Here is a 17,755-nt window from a genome sequence, read left to right on the forward strand (position 1 = left end):
TATACTTATGGATGGGAGCCTAGTCCAATTGTCATCAGAGAGGATGAACAGTAACACAGCCAAAAGTTAGGTGGAGCTTGGGAACCCAGCAAAACAAGAGGAGGAAGGACTGAGTTGAGGTCACTATGAGAATAAGGCCCACAGAAGCAGTTAAGCAAGGCTCATAGGGGCTCACAGAGACTAAAATGACAATCAGGGAGCTGACTCAGGTATGAGTAGGTCCTCTGCATATGTGTTATGTTTGTACAGCCTGGTGTTCTTATGGTACTCCTAACAGTGGGAATGGGGGTGTCTCTGCCTCTTTTGCCTGCTCTTAGACCTTTTCCTCCTACTAGGTTTTCTCATTCAGTCTTGATACAAGATTATGTGCTAGGCTTTATTGTAACTTGTTATGCAGTGTTCGGGTGACACCCCTGGGCTACCTGCTCTTTTCTAAAGGGAAAAAGGAGGAGTGGATCTGGGGATGAGGGAAAGCAGGAGAAGGGACTGAGAGAAGTGGAGGGATGAGAAGCTATGGTTGGGATGTAATATACAAGAGAAGAATAAATTTTAAATTGTGGGAAACAGGAATAATAGGAATTTGAACTGTAACTATTTTATAGTTTCAATTTTAAATCAGGCAAGTATACATTTTGTTGAAGATAATCCTAAATAGACAGGCATGAGGCATACCTGCATCCGTCTCAGAATTCCTCAGTGAACTTCCCCCTGCTGGTGGGATCCCAGAGCACTGCACTGAAACTCCAGATAGGAGACACATTTTAATACATTGATTGAAATCAGCTTTCCTAATTAATTTTAACATCAATTGTTGTTTTCTGTGTCTGAATACCTTAATCATTAAAAAATGAAAAGGTATTATCTTTTTAGACTTCTACAAGATTTCTTGTACCTCATTATCTCTAAACATGTTCACATTTATCTTCAAATAGCCATTTATTGCAGTAATTAAAATAACATGTAAATGTTTCTGCTAATTAGAAAGAATGGACTAAGATGTCATCTCTCATTTTGGACCCAGACATTAAACCAATAAATGACATTTCTTTATTGGACCCGGTCATAAACAGGTTTTTAAAAGATTACTTTCATACTTGTACAAATATTTTGAATAATGGAATGATTAGCTCAAATCTGTATTTAATTTTGCAAATGTTTGAAAGAGACTTCTCCTTTCAGTTCTATACACATGGATTAACAAAAGTTATCTAATGCATGCTTGACTAATGAAAGAGAAGTCGTGAATCAAACTACATTGACTTCTCAGTTCACTTGCTCACAGGCGCACTCATTTGTAAAATCTAATGAAAGTGTTGAAATGAAAGAGACAAAGAGAAGCTGCGAGAGATGTGTGGGGAAAACCTGAATTAAAGTTGAAACAATAAGATAACAAAGAATTTTAAGAAAGCACATGTTTTTCTGCCAGAAAACTTCATACCAACTAATTTTACTGAATTCTGTGCTTATTATTTCATAAAATTAGGTTCAGGGATGAAAGAACTTGATAGAATGTGTTGAAGAAACAATGCTTCATTCTTACTGAAATTTTGAAATAGTTACCTTGGGCTATGCCACTCCATAGAAGCAGAATAATGCAGATCACACTTCATTAATTGAAAATGAAAACTGTAGAACAGCCCACAGATCTAAAACTCACTCTGTGCTGAGAGAACAAAATATGAGCAAGTTCTAACAGCTTCTGTCTCTTTCCCTAAATGACCTCTGTTCCTCCATTAAAATGTCTGCCAGAGACAGCTCATGCTGCCAGGACTAACGACTGTTTGCTCTAGCCAATACCAGACAATAGGCCCCTGACCTTTTCTATCTTAGAGCATTTATGAAAAAAGGCTCACGATTATGAATTTTCTTTTGTCCCTTTGAGATGTATGGACATTTCCTACAAGTCAGAAGCGTCTTTCTCAAGCACCTGAAAGCCATTGCTTTGAAATACAATCAGTAGCAGAAAAAAAAAGAAAGAAAGAAAGAAAAAGAAAAGGAAAGGAGGCCTTAGTGTTCCCATCTCTGGGAACAGAACACAATCTGCATTTCCACAATGGCCAGACAGCAGACACAGTTGGCCTCACAGCAACTACTCTGACTAGTTCTCTGTATTCTCTAACTGATTGGAGTCCAAGTCTCTGTTTGTGTCTTGCACGTTCATTTTCCCTTCAAATACCCAATCACCTCACCACAGTTCAGGATAGAACTCAGGAGTTTTCAGAAAATATCAATATCTACTCAATAAAATCTGTTTAAGCAGCCTAATATTCAGCTATACTTTTCTTTGCCAAAACAAAACTGCTAAGCATTCACCTAGGAATACATGATTCATGCTAGGTCCCATACTTGGCCTCACATAAAGCTGCCATAATTTACTTCATTAGGAATGTTCAGGGACTTAAAAACAATAAGAAAATAAGCACACCATTGAACTATCTAATAATTTCATAGACTCACTGGTCACACTGATTGTTTATTTGAAAATTTGAGTCTGTCAAAACTTGAAGGACTACTAGTAGAAGGAATTTAGTCACTCAGTTCTGATAAATATTGGTAAGTTTAGCAATTTGCATTCAGTTATGAACTGTTCTTAGGTGCAGAATTTTTTAATATACAGAGCTCTGTGAAAATCTGATATTGTAGATGCCACAGTCTACTAATCTTTGATCACTACTAAACTTATGTGGGAATGCAACAGAATAATATTTACAAAATTTCAGAGTTATGAAAGCCAAAAACTATATCTCAGTTAAACCCTTTACAGAGCACATAGACCTATGTAACAATACACACATTATAAAGAAATTCACTGTATACATCCTGCATCTGGCTAATCTTAAAGCAGATCAAACACAGACTCTTCCTGACACATAATTTCTTACATCAGTGCCTCCTTCTCATATATATTATATTGAAGTTATTTAAAATGTAGACAATTTAATCATTTTAAGATATATACCTTTTCCCCAGTATGAAAAGTCAATAATAATATAACCACCCCCACCTCATGGATTTCCATGTTTTGTGTATTTTCACAAACACAGAAAAAAATTACAGTGGTTTGTTTGTCTTTCTAGTATGGTCATTTACTTTCATAAAAATTCATAGTCAAGAAATAAACAATTTGAGCAAAAAAACCTAGACCTTTATAATTTGAAATTTATTGCTGGAGATCTACCAAACATCTTGAAATTTCACTTCCAATAATTAAAGAAAAATGCCATAAAAATAAGTGTTATCCTCCATTTTATGTTATTATGACTAACAGTTAAAAGTTACAGCTTTTTTTGCTTATTTCTAACTTATTTTTCACTACATTAATTGTCTCATCCCCATGACAACATACCAGACAAAGGAAACCTCAAGAATGAATGATGGCATTTGCCATGGCAGGTGGTAAGGGCAGGAACAAAGGGCAAATGGTTACCTAGGGTCTGCGGTTAGGAATCAGAAGGCAACAAATGTGGGTGGGTGGTCAGCTAGCTTCTTCCTTTTTACCTGTCAAGGACTACAGCCTATGGGAGGGTACCACCCACATTCAGGGTAGGCCTTCCATCCTAAATTAATCCATCCAGAGGTGATGCTCAACATGGATTTCAAGTCAGTCAAAATGCAAACAAGGCTGGACCATCTTTCTTACCCAACATTTCAGTGTTACTGATTTTTGTCTTATTCTTGCCTAAGGAACTTTCACCTTTATAATTGTTAAATAATCCTATCCAAGTCATCATTAAATAACATTTTACTATCTATCCACATTTCTCCGTATATTAAAATGATGATTAATACTAAAATTATTCAGATTAAAACGCCATTAAAATTCATTAGTGGAAAAAAGGAAAAAGGAAAAAAATCTAAATTAATTAGTCACAATAATTCTTTTCTGTCTTATGTCTGCCATGATAATTCTGGTTTTCTTCAGTAAACTGTCAAATTAAATTTTTGATATTAAGTAAAGCTGCTTTAATTACTTCTTAATGTTCAATGACTTGTGTAGGTGTTATATTCAGTAATGGGGTCTTGCCATCAGTTTGGGGGAGCTATGTGTAGTCTTGGCAACAGTCTGGGTTGTTTGGGGATTTCCATGGGACCTCTTTGGCCAAAACATCAATTACATGTAACTCAATTCTGATACTTGAACATTTATTTGTGGACAAGAACTGTTAAGTTGGGAATTTGTCTGTCCTCTTATTTTGAGACTCCATTTGGATTTCCTTCATATATGTGTATATTTTAGGAAGCTGCTGTGTTAGATTTTTCATACTACCCCTCAAATGGCCCTTAATTTTAGCTGTGACTCCCTGTGTTCTCTATTCTCTTCCTAATTCCCCTCTTCACTCTGCCTCCCCACTTGATCCTCAAGAGATCTACTTGTTCCTTCTCCTAAGTCCCCTATTGTATACCTAACCTCTGTGGTTCTATGGATTGTCGCTTGCTTATTATTGACTGAATAGCTAAAATCTCCATATAAGCAAATACATACCATGTTTGACAGTCTGTGTATGGTTTCCCTTACTCATGATGTTTTTTTTCTTCTAGTTCCATCTATTTACCTGTGAGTTTCATTTTTAACAGCAAAGTTATACTCCATTGTGTAAATTTACCTCATTCCACATTTTCTTTATCAATTTTTCTGTTGAGTAACATCTAGGTTGTTGCCATTTTCTAGCTATTATTTTTAACAGAGCAGCAGTGAACATGGTCGAGCAATTGTCTATGTAAGAGGATGAAGTGTCCTGTGGGTATACAACTAAGAGTGGTATAGCTGAGTCTTGAGATAGATCACCTCCTTAATTATTTCTTAATTACAGTTTTTGGCCCATTTTTCATTCATACCAAGTTGTTCGTTTTCCATGTTTTTGGAAAGCTTTCTCTTGTTTCTGTTGCTGAAATTGATTATTAATCCATGATTGTCATAAAGAATGCAGAGTGTTATTTCCATTTTCTTGTATCTCTTGAGGCTTGGTTTGTATATAAGTATGTGGTCCATTTTGGATAAAGTTCCAAGAGATGCCAAGAAGGTATATTCTTTTGTGTTTGAGTGAAGCAATTTATAATTATCTGTTAGGTTCATTAGGTTTATAACTCCAGTTAGATCTAGCATTTTTGTGTTTAGTTCTTTTCTAGATGACCTGTCTATTGGTGAGAATGAGGTATTGAAGTCTCTTACCATCAGTGTTTGAGGTTCAAAATGTGACTGAAGCTGCAATAGTATTTCTGTTATATTCTTGGGTACCTTGGCATTTCCTTCCATTGTTTGTTTCTAAATGGATTTATTCATTTCCTCTTTAAGTACCACTATCATATCCATTAAGAATTATAATGTACTCTTAGTGGATTTTTCTTTTGATGAATATATAGTATCCTTTCATATTGTATCTGATTGCTTTGACTTAAAGTCCAAGTTTTCAGATATTAAAGTAACTACCCTAGCTTGCTTCTTAGGTCTATTTGTTTGGTATATATTTTCCCCATCCTTTTACCCTGGAGTAATGTCTTTACTCAATGTGGAAGTCTATTTCTCAGAGGCAGCTGAAGAATTAATACTGTTGTCACATTCAGTCTGTTAGTCTGTGTCTTCTTATTAGGAAATTGAGACCATTAATGCCAAAAGATATCAATGAGCAGTGCTTGTTGATTCATGTTATTTTGCTGGTGTGTGTGTGTGTGTGTGTGTGTGTGTGTGTGTGTTATGTGTGCATGTGTATGTGTGTGTGCTTCCTCTTTCTTGATTTGCTGGTCTTAGATTATCTGTCCCTTGTGTTTTCATGGGTGTGGTTAACGTCTTTAAGTTGGAGTTTTCCTTATACCACCTTCTATATTTGTAGATAGATACTGCTTACATTTGGTTTTATTGTAGAAGGTCTTATTTTTTTCATCTATTGTGTTTGAAAATTTAACTGAGTATAGTATTCTGGGCTGGGATTTGTGGTCTTTTCGAGTCTATAGAACATCTGTTCAAGCCCTTCTGACACTTAGCATTTACATTGAGAAGTCAGATGTTATTGTATTTTGTCTGCCCGTATATGTTACTTGGTCTTTTTTTCCCTTGCTGTTCTTAATATTCTATTATTGTTCTGCATGTTTAGTGTATTGATTATTATGTTGTGAGGGTACTTTGTTATCTGGTCCAGTCTATTTGGTGTTCTGTATGCTTCTCCTACCTTTATAGGCATGTAACTCTTTAGATTAGGAAATTTTCTTCTATGGTTTTGTTGAAAATATTTTCTATGCATTTGATCTGTGTTTCTTCTCCTTCTTCTATTCCTGTTATTCTTAGATTTGATCTTTTAATCAGAGATTTCCTGGATGATTTTACAAGGAGTTTTTTTTTTTTTTTTTTTAGATTTTGAGTTTTCTTTGACGAAGGTATCAATTTTTTTTCTATTGTGTCTTCTATGCCTGAAATCCACTTTTCATCTTCTGTGTTCTGTTTTTGATGGTTTATCTCTGAGGTTTCTGATTGAGTTATTAAATTCATCACTTCCATGTTTACCTCAGGGTTTTTTTTTAATTATTATTCTATTTCTACTTTCAGGTTTTGAGCTATTTTAATCATTTCCTTCCATTGTTTGTTCCTTAATGGATTTATTCATTTCCTCTTTAAGTACCATTATCATATCCATAAAGGCTATTGTAAAGTCTTTTTCTTATGCTTCAGCTATATTGCAATACTCGTGGCTTACTGCGGTAGGGCTCTAATGGAGACATATTATCCTGGCTGTTATTGTGTATTTTCATTGGTTTCTAGGCCTCTGGGTTTGGGAAGATTGTAACTCTAGATACTGATAGCTGGTCTTATCTTTGTTGGGTGGATGTTTTATTCCTTGGTTTCTATTGCCCTCTCTGGTTCTTGGTGTGCGTGATGTGATGGTTCTGTGTTAACCATTATGTAATTGTTCTCAGACCCTGGTAGGTGTAGCTACTTAGGGTTCCCAGTAAAATGTATTTCTTAGTATTGGGGACAACACTTAGTAATTGGGATGAGTTAGGCAATAGGGAAGGAGGTTCAGAGGTGAGAGGGAAGCAGAGTGTCCCAGAAAGAACTGCTTCGTCTCCTAGAAATGGGGACTAAGTAAGGTGTGAGGAGAGGTCACAGCAGGTAGTCTTCTACAGATTTGGGGAATAGTCTGGGGGTGGAGCTTGGACATGGCATGAAGGAGGAATAGTAAAGATATGAAGCTTGCTTACCTGCTTTCCTCTCTTCTCCAGCAGGCTTAGTTGGTAGGTTCCCAGGGAATGCCTGCTGGATTTAGGAACTGGGATAACAGGATGAGTTCCACTGGGAAAGGGAGTTTGGAGGGGAAGATCAGTGTGATCCACTGAAGGTGTGATCCACTGAAGGTGACAGAAAGAAGTGGAGGATACAGCATGTGGTATGCTAGGAAGCTTGGGATGTGTTTGGAGATAGGATTTGGAGGGGAAGAGGAAGAGATGAAAACTTAGAGTTAGGCTACCTGGTTCTCTGGAAAAGTGTGTTGGATTTGGGGTCTGAGTTAAAGTGGTGAGTGTGATGAAGGAAGTTTGAAGGGGAAAATCTGTGTGATCATCTGGAGATGGGAGCATGGTAGAGGGGAGGCTGCAGCAGGTAGTATGCTAAATATCTGGGGATGAGATTGAGGGAATGATTTGGAGGAGATGAGGGAGAGCGGAGAAAGGAAGATCTGTAGTTAGCCTATGTGCTTCCCTGGGTGGAGAGTCAAATTAAATTTTAAGTATTTTCAACTTATGGCATATGCTATTATAATATACTCACCAAGATAATTACTCTAAAATATTTTTCTTCTTTTCTAAAGAAAATGGTTACAAAAGGAAGCATGTGTGTATGATAACAATATAGAACTCTTGAGGGTTGCCCTCTGAAAGGCTATTGATTTGGTAAGATCTCTGTGAACAAAATGCCTTTGTAACAACTACAGAAACAGAATGGGAACTCACAGTAGCTAGTTGAAACACAATCATGAGAAAAAGTACCCTGAAAACAGTGGAGAGAGTGTATTTACCATGAATGTCCTACCCCTTTTCCTAACCTGAGCAGCATTCTGAGGACAAAGTTATACTGTGGATAAAAGAGAAGATTGTGGCCAGGAAATTCACTTTGGATACCAATACTATTATATAGCAAACACTAAAGATTATAGTAAACCACACCTCTGGGTTTGTCTGTGAGGGCATTTAAGCATTTAAGCTAATAACATAACCTTTATGATTCATTCTTCACAATTTCTTGATTGATTAATAGTGTGATGTCATTGTATGGTGATGGAATTTGGGAGATGGAGCCCAAGAATTTGAAGTTGAATCTTATCCTGGCCTCTTTACTCTTCTTTCTGGATGTCATGATGTGAAGTGATTTTCACTGCCACACTTTCTCCACCATGACATACTCACACCTCTGAACCCATGGATCAAAAAAATATCTCCTTTTAAGTTATACTGTTAGTTACTTCAAAGAATCTGGAATGAACACTATAGCAGATAGCTTTTTCTGAAACCCCAGATAGTTTGGTTGTTAAATGTTTTTTTTTTGTTGTTGTTGTTTTTGTTTTTGTTTTCCTGGCAGAGTGTGCCAATGAAGAGTAGAATAAATATCCTCTCCTTCAAATGTACAGATATCAAAGTACAGTCATGAGAATGAAGATCAATCATGGAAGCATGAATTTATCAGAGATAAAATCTTCCAGAGACAAATACAATAGAAACAGAGATTCTCGAACTGCTTGATGAAGAATTGAAAATAAGTGTTTTAAGGAATATCATAAAAATCAAATAAATACAAATAATTAAACAGAGGAGTGAAAACAATAAAAGTTTATATATTAATTAGCACAATGACATGTACTGTTAAAAAATGAGAACACTTATCTTTGCTTTCAATATCTCATGCCTATCTCTGAAACAGAAACTTACTTAACCAAGTTTTGTTAATCTGTAAGTGAAAAATCCAGTGAATGAAGTAAAAAATGCTAAAAGAACATCAGCAGCAAAATAGACCAAACAGAAAACTGTGAGTGCATCTGACAATTGTCAAAGAGAAAATTAATGAGATGGAAAGAAAACAAAAACTCAAGCTTATGAGATGTATAAAATACTGACAAAGAGATGTAAAGAACAAAGAACAGCAACACAAACACAAAGCGACACACTGCCCAGTTATGCCACATAAGCCATTCCTGGTACCTGGGACCACATAGATAAAGCTGGAGGGCATTGTATTAATTGAAGTACATTAAGCACAGAGAGACATATTTCATATGATGTCACTCATATAAATTCAAGACTGCTGATACTTAAGAAGTAGAGAAGAGACTGGTAGTTACCAGAGGCTGACACAGATGGAAAGATGATTGGGGTTATGCTGGTCAAATATAAAATGTATTCTTCATTTTACATTTTTGAGAACTTCTCACACGAGTACTGTATTTATAACATTTCTACCCTTTCCTCTACCAATCCCAGCTTCTGCTCTGTCCCATTCCCTGTCAAATACACGATCTATTTTTAAATGATTATTGTCACATGTACAGACACACAAACATACAGACCCACAGCAACACACAGCACCCCACCCCCCCACCCCCCACACACACATTCTGTGATTGGATAACCTATAAGGGCCTTGTTCTTGGCGAAGACTGATTCTCCTTCTCTTAGCAATTCTTAATTACATATAGATCTTCATCTATGGGCAGGGTTGTGTGAGATTTCCTCCATCCATGATGGCCATGTTAACTGTGCCATCATGGTACATAACAGGTTTAAGTAGGCATTGAGAGATTTCACAGGTGCAACAATTACAACAATTTAAAAATCTGCTATTTAACATGTTGATTATAGGTAATACAATCATATTTAAAAATTATATCATATTGAAAAAAGAAAGAATAAAACATAGTTGATTATGCTGATTTTGGAGTAAGCATGTCTTTCCAGTTCCCACTGAGTTCTACCAGGTAGTATTACTGGTGAGAAATGATCAATCACATATATCTTTTTTCTTCTGTAATTAATTTCTTTCAAATGAAAAAATATATACATTTATTATCTCTCCTCTTGGAATCATATCCTTGGGATGATATTGTATTCTTCATAGTATGTCCTTGGCAAGTGTCCTCAAATTTCTTACTGTTTCCATGACATACTATTTCTTTTTCCTCGAGTTATGAGCCAATCATTTCATCAGATCTTCCAAGCTGCAAACTTTGTGCCAGATACTGACAACTCAGTTTTACTAATGTTTAAGTAAGCTTTTGTGATACAATTATCAAGATTTTATAATTCTAGTTGGTATATTGTGAGAATTAATGGTACCATTTTATGAAGGCTGCTCTCTGTCTGTTGGAATGACTATTTCGTGTGAACAACTTGGTCTTGGGATTCTAGGGTGGTTCATTGGTTTCTTTTTTCTTTTTTTGAAACAACCTTAGTCATATTAAATTACTGAAGTAGCATACAGTGAACAGAAGGAAGGCCTCTCTCTCTGGCTTGACAAGGAAGTAAACAATCCCTTAGCTGTCAACTCCCTCCTGAGGCTGAGAAAAATTTCTCTTTGCTCTCAGCATCTCAGCAGATGCATATTTTAGACCTCTCTCAGATTCTTAAATAGAAAATCACTTGACTTGGTATGGCATCTTCTTTCCAGACTCAGAAATACCAAACAGGCCTCATTTGGGTCTATATGAGCAGGGGATAGAAATCTGCCGTCTCCTTGGATTTATGTGTAAGCCAGAAACTCCTAAAATATTTGTGGATTTTTTTTTATTGAAGATAATTTTATATACTATATTCTGATCACATTCTCCCCTCTCCAACACCTCCCAGGTACTTCTACCTTCCACCTACACCTTCTTTCCCTCATCAGAAAACAAGCAAACAAACTAACCTACCAAAACCAAATAAACCAAAATTAATAATAAAACCAAATATATGCATGCATATATGTATATATGTATATATGTATGTATGTATTTCATTTTGTTTCCAGTATCATGAGAGGTAGGGGTAGTAGAAGGCAGGAAAGAAAACAAAAGATGAGATAGTATTCATTTTCATTTTGTGTATTATACCATAATATAACTTTCATAATTTTTTAAGCAATGTTTCTTTGTGTAGCTCTGGCTGTCCTGGAACCTGCTCTGTAGATGAGGCTGGCCTCGAACTCGAGATCCACTAGCCTCAACCTCCAGAATGCTGGAATTAAGGACATGCACCACCATCTCCCAGAAAACTTCTGTAATTGTTTAAGAAGAATATTCCTATATTGGGAAAGAATTTTAAGTTAGAAAGGGAAAGATGCAATTACTTTTTTGCAAAATAGAGTGTGACTATTTCTTCCATTACTTTTGCATTCTACCATTTGAATGACTTGTATTTATGAACGACTGCAGTCTACACTGGTAGGGAGATTCTGTTAATACAGAATGAGTTCTAGAAGTTTTACAAATAAGAGTTGTTCTCATGTATAATAATGCAGCCATCCTTCTGCATCCATGGGTTTTATATCCATGAGTTGAACCAACCATGGATCCAAAATATTAAAAGCACTCTCATCTACACTGGATATACACAAATATTTTCTTCTTGCCATTAATCCCCAGAATGTAGAAACATCTTTCATAGCATCAACACTGTGTTTTTATAAGGAATATAGACATGACTAAAACAGGGGTATACAACTCATAGACCCAAGATCACATACAACCTGTCTATGGCTCTGATTCAACAAAGAACTGTATACTTACTTAAAACATTATGATTTTTTTTCATTGTTTTGTTATATGTTTACATAATTCTCAAGTATGAACTTTGTTGATGATAATGTTGTGTCATGGGAAATAAATGCAAGTGTGCTTTTCAGCCTGAGGGCTACAGGTCTGCCACCTCTGGAAATGTATATGGGAGAATATGAATGCCCAGATTGAAAGGAAACTCTTTGTTATTACATATAAATAACTAGGTACTCTGATAAGGTGTTATAGAATCAATTCTTTTGATACTGAAAGATAATGCACATGGTTCTCATAAATATGAGTACCATGAAACAACTCTTCCTTCAAGAAATACAGTTAAGTGAAATGCTGAAAACATCTGTGGAATCCATGATGTATAGCTGTACTATATTCATGAAAATATTTTTCTCAGCTATCTAAAAGTTTAAGAAAATAAGTGTCTACAGAAAGCCAGCTCCAGAATTTAAAATAAACCAGAGGTGGAGTTTTTAGTTGGTTAATTACTGCAACTGAAATAAATGTATATGAAAACAAACCCACAAATATGTAGTAGTATCCAGATTCTATATAAATTCAAGGAGACGGTAATGGCAGGAATATTTGTAACTCCATATAGTAAGGGACACTAGTGGTTGAGAATTCAGCCATTTTCACTGTGTAATTACCAGAATTTCTTTGCTATATTTATTCTGTTAGTAAGAAAAAGAAATAGTGAGCACTGAAGAAATGGCCCAATGGTTAAGAGTACTTACTGCTATTTCAGTGGACACAAGCTCTGTTCCCACTACCCATCTTATATAACTCACAGATGCCTATAACTCAAACTCCAAAGCATCCACTGTCCTCTTCTGGTCTGCATAGGTACACATACATATGACATACAATATACAGAAATACTTTAAAAAATAGCTTAGAGGAGCAGACATCAATGTGCAGTACAGAGGCAGGACTGTCTGATATTGAAGCACTCTGCTTCTTACCATTTTTTATCCATCACAATGCCATAGTCCACCAGGCACAGGAGAGGATGAGAAATTTACCCTATTTTTAGGAACATAGAGAGGAAGAAAACAAGTCTCTGACTCCCGATAGTAAATTAAAATGAACAAATAAACACAAGGATACTCGCTTGGGCAGCACATATACTAAAATTGGAACAATACAGAGATTAGCAGAGTCCCTGTGCAAGGATGACAGGCAAATTTTTGAAGTGTTGCATTTTTTTTTTTCAGGTAGAGATGGGAACAGGAGGGACCAGATGAGAGAATGGAGCAGGGAGAGTAATGTAAGAGATGCCTGAAAAAGGGGGGCATTCCAGGATGAGGTAGGAACCTAGTGTAAGGGAAACTCTCTTAAAGTTTCAAGGGTGACCCCTGCTAAGACCCCTTACAGCAGGGGACACATAGCCGGAACTGGCAACCTCCAAATATGAGGCAAGACTTCCAGTGGAGAGGTTGGGACACCAATCCAGCCACATGACGTTCGATGTACAATTTGTCCTATCTACAAGATGTGCTGAGGTAAAGGTGGCTCAGAAATTGTGGAAGTGGCCAACTAAAGAGTGATCTAGGGTTGGGGATTTAGCCCAGTGGTAGAGCGCTCGCCTAGCAAGTGCAAGGCCCTGGGTTCAGTCCTCAGGTTAAAAAAAAAAAAAAGAGTAGTCCAGCCTAAGTCTCATGCCATGAAGGGGAACACACCCCTGACAGGACCTGAAGTGCCGCGACCTAGAGGCTGGATGTCCCAGAGACCTAAGATAGAAACAAACACGACTTGCAACAAAACAAAACAAAAAAGTTGACAATGTAGTGATATTCTGCTATACTCATAGACTGACTGGTGCCTAGCCCAATTGTCATTAGAGAGGCTTCATCCAGTAACTGATGGAAATAGATGCAGACACCCACAGCCAAACTTTAGGCTGAGCTCTGGGAATCCAGATGGAGACAGGGAGGAAGGATTGTAGGAGTCACAGGGGTCAAGGACACCACAAGAAAACCCACAGAATCAACTAATCTGAGCTCATAGGCGCTCACAGAGACTGAACGGGCAACCAGGGACCTACATGGGACTGACCTACGCACTCTGCATGTATGTTACAGTTTTGTAGCTTGGTCTTCATGTGGGACTCTTAACAATGGAAGCGGAGGCTGTCTCTGACTCTTTTGCAGGGGTTTGAGACCCTATTCCTCCTACTGAGTTGCATTGTCTGTGGGGCGTTTACCCACCACCCCCACAGCTTCCCAGAGTTTTCTTGAGTGCGAGCAGCAGGAAATATTAGATAGAAGGATTTATAGCGGAGAATGTTGCGGAGATAAACAGATAGAAAATAAAGGATAGCCTCGAGAGGGCCTGGAACCTATTCCAAAGGGCCCCGACTGTCTCTGGTCCAGAGTTTTTATAGAGACACCAAGGGGTGGAGCAAAAGACCTCCTCCCCCAGCACAGCCAAGTGCAGGCCATCTCAGACACCTGCACTCAGGCCCGTGGTCCTGATCATCCTCTATTCGGACCTGCTGGGTAAAGACACGAGGAACCCCAGAACGGGCTCCCACAGGTCCCCCCTTCTTAATATATAAAAAATAACTATTAATGGCTTACAGCAATCTCCATAGCTGTTACACCTCCCAGTATGGGAGTAGAGGATGATATAAATGGCATTTCTCTTTTGAATTAAGTCCAAGGTAAACCACAGCAGTCTTAGCTGCCTCAAGCCCTTTCTAAACCAAAACTCTTAAGGCGACTGCAAACTTAAAGAATCCCTTAGCTTCATCATTACCATTAACAGGTTAACATAAATATTGCTATACATAGTCACAATTCTCTCAATTTTACAACTCAAAACAAACTCGTAACAGAACCATTAGAATTAGCATATATGGTGCTATATATAGTTAACAATTTTCTCCGTCTTACAACTTTAACTCAGTCATTTGAATTTTCTTGTTAACAGAACATAGGAAAAACTTCGATGTATTCACAAACTTAAACATTTCCTCAATTCCACAAAGCCAGGGTGCATTAATATCAATAGGTTTCTGCGAACATAATTCAATCTCATAGCTCCTCCTTTTCTTTATAATTTTTAAGCAAAATCTCAAGCCTAGTTAGAAAACCCAAACTTTTCTGCTTAAACAGTTCCATTTGTAACACAAAACCAGTTCCATAAGTAATTCCATTTTTACATAAACAGTTCCACAAAACAATTCATAAATCTCCAGTTAATAAAGCATATATGCATACACAAAATTGCATCTTGATTCTAAGTAGAAATACATTTCTTCATTTAAACAGTTCCATTTTTAACCCAATTCCAGAAAACTGTTCCTAGGTCATTACTATAAGTAAGCTCAAAATTGTCCCATTGCAATGAAATCTCTATTGTTCATTTCATTTAAGTACCAAAATTCAAATGATAAATATTGGTACTAGCCTTCCAAATTTGAAGAAATCCATAACCAAAATGTTTTTGTAATTTTATCTCATTTTAAGTTCAAAAAGTTCAAACAAGAAATAAATTCTGGTATCAGGCTTTCACTTCCAAATATGAAGAGACGTTTTTCAACCAAAACTTTTTGCAGTTAATTTTTTTTTCAAACAAGCGTCTCTGCAACTTTTGTTCTCATAGACAGACCTTTTTAGTTATAGTAATATTTTAAACCGCACTGTGTTTGCTGCTAGCTCAGGTTTTTCTGTGCTGCGTTGATATTCCATAGATCTCAGCTGCAGATGCCTTGTGCTGGTTCTGTCATCTGCCATTCTTAGCTTCTTAGCGGCTTCTGGAGCTTTTGAAACCATTCAGACTACCTACCTTGCAGTCTACTAGGACACTATCTCCTGTGTCTCAGGTGTTTTCACCATATACATTAATAGACTCACACTTAACATTTACACTTTACAAACCCACATAACATGTGCTTAAGCATAAACTCACTCAACATTTACACATTTTTACAAACTCACATATTAACATCTACTTATTTATACTTTAAGGAAACTATAGAACTACTTTAGTAAATGTATTTCTTATTAATTCTCATATACTTATATTCATTCCATCTTATTTCTTATTTAAACTTACATTTACAACTAGCATCTTACAAGCTTATTACTACATGTCTTAAGACTACCTTAGATACTTCTTACAAGCTTATATTCTTAAAGGAACTCTATAGATCTATTTTACAAACTTATATAGGTTACCATTAGCATATATCTAACTTAGCAAACACCTAAAGATTTCTTAACACAGATCTAACAAGACAGAATTTTTACAAACTCACATATCTTATTTTCATCTTTCTACGTCTTACTCTTTATTATCACCATCTCTATTAGAAAGATTCTCTTAACTAGACAGGAAGTACGTACATCATTTCTAAAGTTTACAGTTTATAGTCAGCTTTGCTATAAAGCACTGGGATTTAGTGAGTGTTGTCATTATAGAGTTGTGATACTTGTTGCTAGGGGATTGTAACATTCTCAGGACAAAGCCACACCCCAAAGTTGCGAGTTCTCTCAGCCGTTCCGGACTGGCAGAGATGTACTGTCAGCGGTAGACAGTTTTTAACTAGAGGTTGTCCCTTCACCCAAATTCATAATAGCTCCCCTAAGAACTTCAATTCAAACAAACGTTTCTATCACAGCAGTACTTTTGGTTTGTTCTACTGAAAAACTTTACGCTGAGGGTGAAATTATCATATTTAGCTGCTGTAAAGCTCTTTGCCAAAAACTGAACAGCTATTATGTGGTATTTTAAGGATTTTAAAGTGACTCGTTTGCTCGTATAGGTAGCTTTTTTGTCATCCAATTACCGTAAAAACTTTGCACAGCTATTAGGCTAAATAAGGCATTTTACCAACGGAGCCCCAAACCGCGAAGCACCTAGTTCCATATTCTTTCAATTTTTCATTGGAACTGACACCCAAACTCTTAGACGATTTTCCTCCTTATTTTTTTTTTTTTTTTGGTTTTTCGAGACAGGGTTTCTCTGTGTAGCTTTGCGCCTTTCCTGGAGCTCACTTGGTAGCCCAGGCTGGCCTCGAACTCACAGAGATCCGCCTGGCTCTGCCTCCCGAGTGCTGGGATTAAAGGCGTGCGCCACCACCGCCCGGCTTTTCCTCCTTATTTTTAAAAGCTGTATTTTAATTTTAGAGCTGACAAAAGTGTTTCAGGGCAATGTCGCCATCTTTAGTGGAAAAACTACCTTTCCCAGAATGCCTTTCCCTTATATCAGTCAATAATATCAGTTCCATATCAGTCCCTTATCATTTTCCTTATATCATTCATTTCCCATAGTTCTTTTTGGGTCTGAGAGTCAACGGGTTCTCTTTTACTAGACTTGCCCGGGAGGTTTAAACAAAGTCTCTTGCCTTTGTAACGGGAGATTTGAACAAGCATTTTACATTTTCAATTGTGGGACATTGGGAGATTTCTATTCTCATCAGCTGGCTTCAACAGGTGTCTCTCCTTCAGTTGACACTGGCCCCCAGATCAGAAACACGCCTGTCTCGTTAGCCGGCATTGAGGCTGGCATTTCTGATAGCAACTTTCCTCAGGGCTTGTGTTTGTTTTAGCCAGTCAGTGAAAAGCAAGATCATGTACAACAGCTTTTCCATAGCTCTTTCAGAGAGATTTTCTCCCACTGATCTATCTTATTTCACTTGTTCCTTCCCCCACAGATGCAGAGCTTCAGCTATTTGTCTGCGGCTCTGTACCTCTGCTAGCTGCCTTTGGAGGTAGGGGCTTTTCTCCCCCCAAATCTGCCTCAAATTCTAGCAGCTTTTTCAGGTCATATTTTCTGGGGAGGATTGTGTCCCTTCTCTGTTTCTTCAGAGTCTTTCTCCCAGACAGTTCCCAGTTTGGTCTCAGTTTATCCCCTCTACCCCAAGAAACAGTTTCCGACACTACAGTGGCGGCTTTCCCTGCTACTGAAGGTAGGGGCTTTTTGTCCGTTTGTTTTCGGGGTCTGTGTTCTTTGCGTACAGACTGAAAATCTAACAAGGGAGGTTTTTGCCGTTTCTAAATTCC

The 17,755-nt window shown here is 37.1% G+C and overlaps 1 non-coding gene across 1 annotated transcript; it reads left to right on the top strand.

The window, feature by feature from the left end:
- Window positions 1-12,850: 12,850 nt before the first annotated feature.
- Window positions 12,851-12,954, top strand: LOC121830591 (U6 spliceosomal RNA). The gene has a single exon (XR_006073807.1). It is a non-coding gene; the product is annotated as a U6 spliceosomal RNA (small nuclear RNA).
- The last annotated feature ends 4,801 nt before the right edge of the window (window positions 12,955-17,755 follow it).

This window comes from Peromyscus maniculatus, chromosome 6, assembly GCF_049852395.1.
Source record: "Peromyscus maniculatus bairdii isolate BWxNUB_F1_BW_parent chromosome 6, HU_Pman_BW_mat_3.1, whole genome shotgun sequence".
In the NCBI taxonomy this organism is placed as follows: Eukaryota; Metazoa; Chordata; class Mammalia; order Rodentia; family Cricetidae; genus Peromyscus; species Peromyscus maniculatus.